Here is an 11,087-nt window from a genome sequence, read left to right as displayed (position 1 = left end):
AACAGTGTTTCATTTGACTATTGTAGCCTCTTAACCATAAATTGCGAGCAAGATAATAGTTGGCATATTAACAGTGTTTCCTTTGACTATTGTAGCCTCTTAACAATAAATTGCGAGCAGATAATAGTTGGCATATTAACAGTGTTTCCTTTGACTATTGTAGCCTCTTAACAATAAATTGCGAGCAAGATAATAGTTGGCATATTAACAGTGTTTCCTTTGACTATTGTAGCCTCTTAACAATAAATTGCGAGCAAGATAATAGTTGGTATATTAACAGTGTTTCATTTGACTATTGTAGCCTCACTCAGGGAACACGTGGTCTAATACATGTGCGTTAATCTAAGATTGCAATCCGCACAGGCTAATTGAGGACGACACTTTCCGCTTTTGTTATTTTCTTCGTTCAAATGAAGTCACTTCTTAGCAAAAATCAAGTATAGGCGGAAATTGTCGTCCATGATTAGCATGTACATTTACGTACTTGTCAAACAGTGTTAGGGTTAAGAGTATATTTTATATACGAATATCGAGGAAATTACTCATTATAAAACGGATTTCATACCGGTATAAGATAGAACGTGTTTCCTAAACTGCTTGTCTGGACTGACAAAACAATAAAACTCTATTTTAAAAGTCACACAATAACACCATATACAAGTGTAACGAGGTGAAGAATATTTTTTAGAAATAGAAGTTGCACACAAAAGATATCACAGTCTAGTTTACTTAACATTTAGTATGTAAAATGAAGCTTTTCTGTAATAACTTCATGTATGATCAACATGTAAAAATTCTAAACAAATAATGTGACGTATGTTCCGTTCGCCTAATGCATTATGAACGAATAATATGCACTTGTGTTTAATATTAAGCTGCGACGGACCCTTTTCAACGTGTGCGATTTATGTATTCGATGCGGCCATACAACACGAGTCATACATGTATGTACTGTTGATCATTTTACAGCTACTTTCAATATCGACCAGGTTGTATTATGCTTGTTTCAAAACTCTTTTGTTGCTGTTACTGATTTATACCATTTTTTATAAACGAGGAAAAGCGAAAGCATATATTGTTTTCTTTTCCCACATTCCGTTTTTTTCTGCTCGATGAAATCCGGCCTGTACAAAACCATGATGCAAATGGTTTCAATTTATATGTGCAAAAAAATGATAACAAACATTGAAGCAAGAAATATCATACCTTGTTTCAAAATCAATAAATTGAATCTAAACAATTTGCAATATAATGTGTATTTAGCGCAAAATACGCGTGCATGCGGAAATGCACACAAGTATTTTTCACTTATTTTTTAATTTTCAATATCGCAATTAGATATTATTTGCTAATTTTTGGATTGTGTAACACTGCTTAAATTATGCTTTTGAAAAGATAAAATGAAAACAAATTCGGACAAGATACAAATTCAGCATCTTCAATTACAAATAAAGCACTTTGTTTCATTCAGAAAAATGTCGTGGTCTAGTATCCTGTAATAATTTCTCTTTTTGCATACGAATAAGAATATAACATCTGATGAAGCACGACTCAAAATTTCATTTTGTACATGCTTCAATGATAAAAGTGTAGATTAAAACTGCCACCGGGTAATTGTGCGTAATCTCGTAAACATCATCAACGAGTTTAGGATTGTGATTTGATATTTAGACTGAATTAAGTTAAAACATATACGAGCGTCGTAGCGGGGAATAAAACGGATGCAAAATTCCCCTTTTCAAATATTGCCTTCCTGGTTCGGGCCGATCAATTTTTCTTGCTATTATAAAATTGGAAAATCGAGCAATGCCACTTCATAAAATATGTAAAACATGTTATGACATGATATAATTATATTATGTAACCCTTTTTTTTCTGGCACGCCTATTTTCTTGTAAAATTAATAATTTCGGACAGTTGCATTTTATCCACAATTTTTCCAATTTGCGTTCAACCGTTAAAACATCGCAAATGTGTTTTGAAAATCTAATGTCCGTCATAAAACCTGGCATATGATTGCAATAAGTATATGGACCATTGCATTTGTTGTATTTGTTTAAATAGGCATTTACACCTTATAAACGGTATTTAATTAATTCAGACACAGACGGGGATAGACCTAAAAGTTAATATGGTTGTTCAGTTCGAATGATCGTTGTAATGAAGCAATAAGGTCTGGTAAATGTATTAATAGTTTTCGCTTTGTAACAATTTGAAAACAATTGTTCGCTTCCAATTAGTGTCAATTTTACAGATTACTTTTGAATATTCATACTGCATAATGATACATGCTTTGTATTTTTAGGTCAACTGAATCATAGAGTACCTTTATGCAGAACAACATCACAAATATGAAATGATTTTAAGTGTAAAGAGTATCTTTAAGTACATTTGGGCCGTGCTCTGTGAAAAAGGGGTTTGTTGCATGTGCATAAAGTGTCGTCCTAGATAAGCCTGTGCAGTCCGCATTGGCTAATCAGGGACGACACTTTCCGCTTTTATGCTATTTATTGTTTTTTGAGTCTTTTCTCGGCAAAATCCAGCGGGAAATATCGTCCCTGATTCTTGGACGACATGTTTCGCGCATGTGTTAAACCGCCTTTTCACAGAGCGCGGCTCATTTGTATTTATACTTCAGGAAGTGTTATTTACTAGCAAATGCTATTATTTTGACAATTGCCAACTAACTCAGTAGTAGAACATGTAGTACTAGTAGTAGTAGTAGTTGTAGTAGTAGTAGTAGTATTAGTAGTAGTAGTAGTAGTAGTAGTAGTAGTAGTAGTAGTAGTAGTAGTAGTAGTAGTAGTAGTAGTGGTAGTAGTAAGTAGTTGATGTAGTAGTAGTAGTAGTAGTAGTAGTAGTAGTAGTAGTAGTAGTAGTAATAGTAGTTGTTGTTAATATTGTTGTTGTTGCTTCTGTAATAGTAGTAATAGTAGTAGGAGTAGTAGTAGTAGTAATAGTAGTAGTAGTAGTAGTAGTAGTAGTAGTAGTAGTAGTAGTAGTAGTAGTAGTAGTAGTAGTAGTAGTAGTAGTAGTAGTAGTAGTAGTAGTAGTAGTAGTAGTAGTAGTAGTGGTAATAGTAGTAGTAGTAGTAGTAGTAGTAGTAGTAGTAGTAGTAGTAGTAGTAGTAGTAGTAGTAGTAGTAGTAGTAGTAGTAGTAGTAGTAGTAGTAGTAGTAGTAGTAGTAGTAGTAGTAGTAGTAGTAGTTCGAACTTTACCTGCGTTTGTCCATGACCTGAGTAAACATCCAAATATAAACAAAGCAATCGTTTCTTGCGCAGACATTATAAATCAAATTACCGCTGAAACCCCGCTACTGATCTTATAAAAATGTCTTATTAAACGTCGAGTATATCAAAGCAAACTCATATACGGAAACATCCGCTTGTAAAACATCCCAGTAGAAATACATCTCAGGAAGTAAACATTGAAGCTTGATAGTTAATCGCAAGTTTACATTTATTAACGTTTATTTGTACTGGTTTTGTAAATGTGTCTTGTCAAATACATTTGTTATGTGTCCCACTTTTGGTCGAATGATAATTAACGAACCGCATATTATACTAAGGCTTCTCTCCTGTTTGTGTAGCTGTGGTTTCACATCGATTATATAATTAATATATTTAAAACAAGACCTTGCACTATCTATTTCGAAGAGAGTCCAGCAATCGAACCATAATTGAAAATAACTTTACGATGGCCAAAATGGGTTTTGCAATTGCGTCACCTTAACAAAAATAACTGACAAAGAGCTACTTTACGATCAATATCTTGCAAAACGTACACAAGTCACGCTATTTTACTTTACTTTACACATATCGTATATCCAAAAGCAAATAATGACAGTATTTCAAATGTATAAATTAGGACCATATGTGCATAACGGAAAAAGGGTTAAACCGTGGAAGGGTTTGAAACAGGGTTACAATACTTCAATACATACACGTTTGAGGAAAACGGATAGGCAAGTTGTTACAATTTTTGAAGGGGTAAGTTCATAACTTCACAACACAGTATATGTACTCTACATTTTATTTACACACTACGAGAATAAATATATACACCAATAATGTTTATTTGTTTACTGTCTTCACAATCTAGGTAAAATCCATTTAATATCAAACTGCCGCCAACTCTCCCCAGCTTTTCACTGCACCTGGCTTTTTATACCAATCTGTCCACCCTCTCATATTTGGATGTGTGGAAAGATACTGATAGGACCTAACATTTAATTGATATTTATTATTGCAACTGTTGAATATTTGACAAGCAGACTTTGCCGAGCAGCAAACCAGACTAGTCTTTATTATGAAATGATGACCACATGGTATCCTGTTCTGATAACAAATGTCCACCATGCCCCGATGGCATCAAACAAAGCAGTCTAAATTGAGTTCATATACTAAAAATTACAACACTCCCCTCGCCTTAGCTTCTTAATTGTGCTCAAGTAAGCCAAATAGTTGTATAAATGACTAAATAGCCAGATTCACACTCATAACATGTTAAACGTTTATATCAAAACACTTTACATGAATATACTATTACTGCACAATCTGCAGTTACAAATAAACTACATGGCATATGTATTATTAATGATAAGATTAGAAACCTTCAAAATAAGGAATATTACTTGTAAATTACTACATAACATGACAAGAAACATCCATAAACATTGACTTGTACTGCAAATAACTTCTCAATACAAAATACACAGATTTATCCATCAATATAATGAATCATTATCAGTACTGTCCTTTTAATTATCAAGAAACACATTCAAAGAAATATTATTCTTCGAAAACTTGATCTCCAACAGTATGCATTATACTAGTATTTAAAACATAGTTAGAGTTTGATTATATGAAATCATGAATATACACTCTTGGTCATATGCAAAGTAAACACACTGTTTAATAAGCACATCAACAAACTCTTCTTTCATTGTCCAACTTATTACTTTAAATTCTTAATATTCAGTTGCATGAATTCACACAATCACACATATCACTATCACACAAAAGTCCTAATATGCATCCGCGTTAAGTGCCTTACACTCATTACTTTAAATTAACATTAACGAATGTATAATTTAGGCACAACAACTTTGTTAAGTTCATAAAATTATAAGTAGCAGTCGTCCTGCTTAATTGTCCTGTGCGCCTTACTTATTAAATGAACATATGGTTATATTATAAACAATTCTATAAGAATATGGCGCAAATGTTTGATTCTGAAAAAGAATAAATCCAAGTGTACACGGTTTTAAATCCAGGGAAGTTTTCAAACACTCCGTAAAAACTCACTCAATCCAACAAATTATTTACCAAAGTCATTGGTTCGGAATTAAATACACACACAAAAAACATCACTATAAAAGCGCGCACAGTGACACTACATATTTCATGTTTACACTGTAGACACACACATGAAGAATTAACTTGTGCTCTTAGGTGTAACATGCTGACAGATTCCACTTCTGACCTGTAGGGTAAAAGTTGAACTGCTCGGAAATGTAAACAACAAACCATTAATTGATGACCACTTTATCAGCTTAACAGCCATTTTACGGAATGGTGTTGATCTCTGTCCTCTTTTCCTGTGGTTGTGGTTGTTTACTGTTTCGTCCCATAGATGTTTTCGGTGTTTTGACCTTTTTCTGTATACCAACTTGTCATAGAACTGTATGTGACCATTGCAAGCTAGACAATCGGAAACAGTGTCTTTTGGGGGTGTTTGACTGTCAGATGTACGCCACTTCACAACAACGCCAATACCCGGAACCTGCTGTTGGAGTTTGGCTGTTCTCTCCAGTGAACAGTAAACTCTGCTTAATTTTGCAAGACTTCCTACGGCAGATGACACTTCACTTATCCTAGGGTTTCTGTCTATATTAAGCATTCCATAGTTGCTGTCACTCAACGTCGTACCACAGGGGCCAGTCAAAAAAGTATATGTAAGAAAAACTAACATATACTTTTTTGACTGGCCCCTGTGGTCAGAATGTTTACGGAAGCGCAGTCGCGTTATCCGGTAGCGACGGTATTTCCTTATTCTGAATAATCCACGATATACAAAATACATACAGTACCACAGCTTCACCATCTGAAGCTGTAGTAGCAAGAAAATCCAACTCCAGAATCCACATTCATGAAGATTTACTCTGGAATTTCTTACTTTCGACGACCCACAATTATGTGACCTCACAGAATTCATTTTCCTATGAAGGAACTGCATCGTCGAACAGAGAAAATCTGACCACTGTATATATTTCTTTAACACATGTCAAACCCCGTACATTTTTAATCCTTCTAGACTAGCATGCCCTTCATTACACTGCCATTCTTCGGTTCACTTGAAATGTCCACATAAACATGCTTTCGGTCACTTAAATACCTCAGTTCTCAGTGTTTGAGTCCACATTTTCTTTTAAATTCGTGGGATTTAATTTCTTGTGAAAATCTCAGTGTAGTACCTTTAGCCGACTAAACACTCCTGGAAGAACTATTCACCAGTCCTACAGGTACTTGATTGCTTTTAAACTGTCCCTTGGGGGATTAAAGTGTGCCCTAATGATATCCGATTTGCTGTTAATTTGACTAAGGGCTTACAGAGAGAAATTAATTGACCCAAGATGTATTTTCTTTCGAGGTATTATGCACTTTGACTACAATCAACACTTTCTTCACCACAGCATGTTTGAAGTTCATAACTTCACAACACAGTATATGTACTCTACATTTTATTTACACACTACGAGAATAAATATATACACCAATAATGTTTATTGGTTAACTGTCTTCACAATCTAGGTAAAATCCATTCTCTATCAAACTGCCGCCAACTCTCCCCAGCTTCTCACTGCACCTGGCTTTTTATACCAATCTGTCCACCCTACAAACAGTAAATTTGTTTCTTGTTCCCGTTTCCTAATTGGAAACAGTTATAAGGTGTAAGAATGTAGTGGGATAAAATATTTTCGCCATAAAGCAACATGCATCTTTTTTAGAAAAGAACAACAACAAAACAGACATTTAGTACAGCGCGTTTTAAGTCTCGATTTGAACTCATTTGTATTTCTTGAAGTTAAATTCAGAAATTTTCGTTTTTTACAACTTACACATGATTTGCATGCATTCGTATTATAGAGACAAGATACAGCTTGCATTCCCTTCTAGATATCATTTGTCCACATGTTTACATAGTGTACAATACAAGACAAACGATGCAATGAAAACAGTAGCGATACCAGATAAGAGTACGCGCAATTATCAATATGCATTTATTTTGTTGTAACATAAAGAAATAATACATTTATAGAAAGACTCAGTTACATCTTTTATCTATTAGATGCAGCATATCACAAGAGCAAAACGTTAAATGTATTATAATAAAAGGTTAAAAGGTTAAAGAAGCGGTTTATAGTCTGCTTCGATAACGCATTTTCAGCCGACTTCGACATTAACCCTCGATCACTGGGATTTAAGTTCAAGTTTATAATGTAGACCTACTTTAAATTTCTTCAAAAGCGCGTCTGAACAGTGGCTGTTTAATATGCAAACATGTTTCTCCGACTACATTTTCATATAATTTCATTCAGTACCTGGTTATGTAGGTAAACGTATGGCGCAGCATTGATCTCGAGCAATGTACATTTCCTGTATTAGGCATTGTTTAAATTGCCTCGCTTAATCCCAAATGAATACTATGTTATTAATGTTAACTTTTACTTGATAAGTATTGTTACCATACAGTGTTCTACTAATTCATAGTAAGCATATATTTTATTAATATGCAATAAATTAAAAGTTTTTAATCATAAGGCCGAAGTTTCAATCAGTCCTCAATACATGTATTTTAAAGTCCTTACTGAGGCGATTTAACTTAAGTGATCAGTGCATCATTTTAAACGTGATCTTGTGTTGCACGTTTGTATAAGACTCTTTATGTTTTTATAATGATTTTATAACATCGTCAAACATGAGTCGGTAAATATATCGTATGTAGAACCGAACGATACCTGCTCGCTTATCGTAAGCAGACCGTGCGATGATTGTGCGACACATGTCTCTGTGTCCTCTGCAATGATAAATCATAAACTCGGAGATGTTTCCGAGACCCGCTTGCAAATAATCAGTTGGAATTTCGACGATTTTCGTATGACCAAATTGTTGGCACGGTTTTCGTAAAACAAATGTGCACTCAACTGCCAACTGAAGTCCAAACAAAAGAATAGCATGGTAAAAGCATACCATTAAAAAAGAAGGCGTTATCCCCGACGATACATAAAAACCGCACAACAAATACAGCGTAAATCGGCGTGACAATCGTAAACTAGTCACATATCTTGGTCCGAAACGCTTCCGACCCCAAGGTGTGTTTGATACAACAAGTCCATATCTAAATCACACAACTACAGATAATCCTTTGAAAGTTTGCACATGCCTTTGGGTGGGATCATATAAGGTCAATGACTTGGGGGTATAACTCTGACTGTTTGTACTTAGGAATTAAATATACTGTAGCTACCATTCTAACGGAGTTTCAAATGTGATCCTCGCTCTGTGAAAACAGTTGTGAATGCATATACGTATCATGTCGTCCCAGATTAGCCTTTGCAGTCCGCTCAAGCTTATTACTCTTTCCACTTTCATGGGATGTTTTGTTTAAAAGAAGTCTTAAAGCAAATCCAGTGGATGCAAAAGTGTCGGCCTGATTTACATGTGCGGTCGCACAAGCTGGGACGACACTTGACGCACATGAATTAAAAAATACAATAAAGATAGAAACATAATAATAGTCTATTTCTAAGTAAAGAATGTATTGTTAGATATAAGCCAACAACTGTCGAGTATGACAAATATTGTCAGTGTCAGGTACACAGCACTATGGTGTACAAATAGGTCCAAAAGTCTGAATCGTACAATACGGTTTAGCTAAAATCGTATCATACGGTTAATAAACTGTATGATACGATTTTAACCGTATGATACGCTATCAAGACTTTTGGACCGGTTCGTACGTTTAACCGTATGCTTCGAAACCGTACGATACGAATCGTATCAGACGGTTTATGACGGGTATTATTCAATGTCCAATGTTTAAAAATAGATTTATTCAGAGTAAACCGTACGATACGGTATACGCTAAACCTTATGATACGAATCGTAAACCGTCTGATACGAATCGTATAATACGGTTTCGCATCAAACAGTTAAGCGTACAATCGGTCCAAAAGTCAAAACCGTATGATACGATAGTATCAGACGGTTTATGATCGAAAAATCGTATGATACGGTTTTAGCTAATCGTCTGATACGATCGTATCATACGGTTTAGACGTTTGGATCTGTCCGTATACCATACAGCACAGCGCAAAAGAGAATTCGATGTACAGTTTGATTGGTGTATATGTTAAAACATTGCCTACATATTTCTCACTGTGTACGTGCTGTCCATTATTAACAATACACGCTAATATTACGAAAACGCGCCTTTGTCAAATATTTGTGAGAGGAATAGGAAATAAACGGAAGGATAATAAGAGAAAGGTTTGACTGAACATTAGAGAGTGAGATACCCAATGTTAGGGAGGGGAGATGGTTTTATCAAACATTAACACTATAGACGAATAATTTTACGGCGAATCAATAAAACGCATGGATAGCATGGAGCATGAGTGCATAAAGACATGTTATAACGTGAATTAAGAGAAAATGGCAATTCATATAGAAAATATGCCTAGAGTTAATACAGTACCACAAAACTATATTGGTTGGGGTGGATAGAATTACAAGTCAAGTCGTTCAAAGAATGGATATAATGCCGTATGCAGGCAGTGTACCTTAAGACCAGCATACGCACACGCGTAGTCTGGTCAGGAGCTGCCTATGTCGCAAATGAGAGAAACAAGATACGTTGAGTGACTTTATAGTTGACAGGGTAGATCACGAATATATTGCGCAAAATGGGCAGACTAGTCTCGAGTTGAGCATACGGCATTAGGCCCATTTTCGCATGGAGTGGTTAATACTATCTTTGTGGAACAAATGAGCGAAAGACTACGCCGCAGAAGGTGACATCACCACAAACCAGACAGTGTGCAGATATATACGTCAAAGTGAAAGGGAAGGCATTGCTACAGCAACTGAGAAGAAATCAAAAGCTGGACAGAGAAATAGCAATAATAAGAATGGGAGAAGAAGATAGGAAAACAAGTTGAGAAATATTGCAACAAAAAGAAAGTGTTCTTATAATTATTATAACAGAAGAAGAAGGTTTGACAAAGATGTTATGACAAATGAATTTCATAAAGTGGGCATACCGACCCTGTCATGTTTTGACGGCAAGCATTCCGAAGAATAGAAGTTTGAAGTAGTATGTCTAATGAGGACGGGATCTTACCCTGACTACACATTGTCACATGCTACCAGGAAGTAGGTGAAAGGTAATAAACTAAGCTTCTGTTGACGATCAAACCATCTGATTCAGTAGAAGAGGTAATGGAAAAAACATTTTGAGAAGTGAAGTGATAAGAGGAAATCGTTCTCGACACGAAATTAGACTGAATGCTCTTCAATTGAGAACACGTTTAGATGCTCTTTTCACCAAGCAGTGCAAACGGAGAAATAGAAGAAAGCAAAAATGATTAGCTCAGGGAAATATTATTTACAAACGTTAACGGTCCTTAGTTGTTGGTTTACTTCACTCTACGGCACCACAAAAATTGGACATGCTTTTTAAATATTCATTTCACCAATCTATGAGCAAATCCCTTCAACAACAAATAATCAAACTGCAATATGTACATGCACAATAAACTAGACTCGCTTTTACGATGTAAACGACGGATATCTGTTTGCGAATATAGTTAATATAATAAGAAATATAATGGAAATGTTTATCAAGGGGGACAGGTGAAGACCGTTTTTAACAAAATGTACAACTCATTCCCAAAAGAGGATATTTATAACACAGTTGACAGTGTTTTCATTCAAATATCGTTTTTAACATTGAAACATATAAATGAAATTAAATTCGCGTCGCATAGATTTTTAGCATGCACACAATTGCATATACTCGGGGGA

The 11,087-nt window shown here is 35.1% G+C and overlaps 1 protein-coding gene across 1 annotated transcript in view; it reads right to left on the bottom strand.

Annotated features, from left to right (window-relative positions):
• The window catches only part of LOC127842977 (multiple epidermal growth factor-like domains protein 10), a 33,226-nt gene extending 29,802 nt beyond the window's left edge, over nt 1–3,424 (bottom strand). The window contains exon 1 of the mRNA XM_052372791.1: nt 3,219–3,424. The gene's annotated coding sequence lies outside the window, so the exon portion shown is untranslated. The remainder of the gene's footprint in view (nt 1–3,218) is intronic.
• Nucleotides 3,425–11,087: the final 7,663 nt, after the last annotated feature.

Source organism: Dreissena polymorpha, chromosome 8, assembly GCF_020536995.1.
Source record: "Dreissena polymorpha isolate Duluth1 chromosome 8, UMN_Dpol_1.0, whole genome shotgun sequence".
Lineage (NCBI taxonomy): Eukaryota > Metazoa > Mollusca > Bivalvia > Myida > Dreissenidae > Dreissena > Dreissena polymorpha.
Note: the sequence above shows the minus strand (reverse complement) of the source record. Positions and strands in the feature narration are given on the sequence as shown.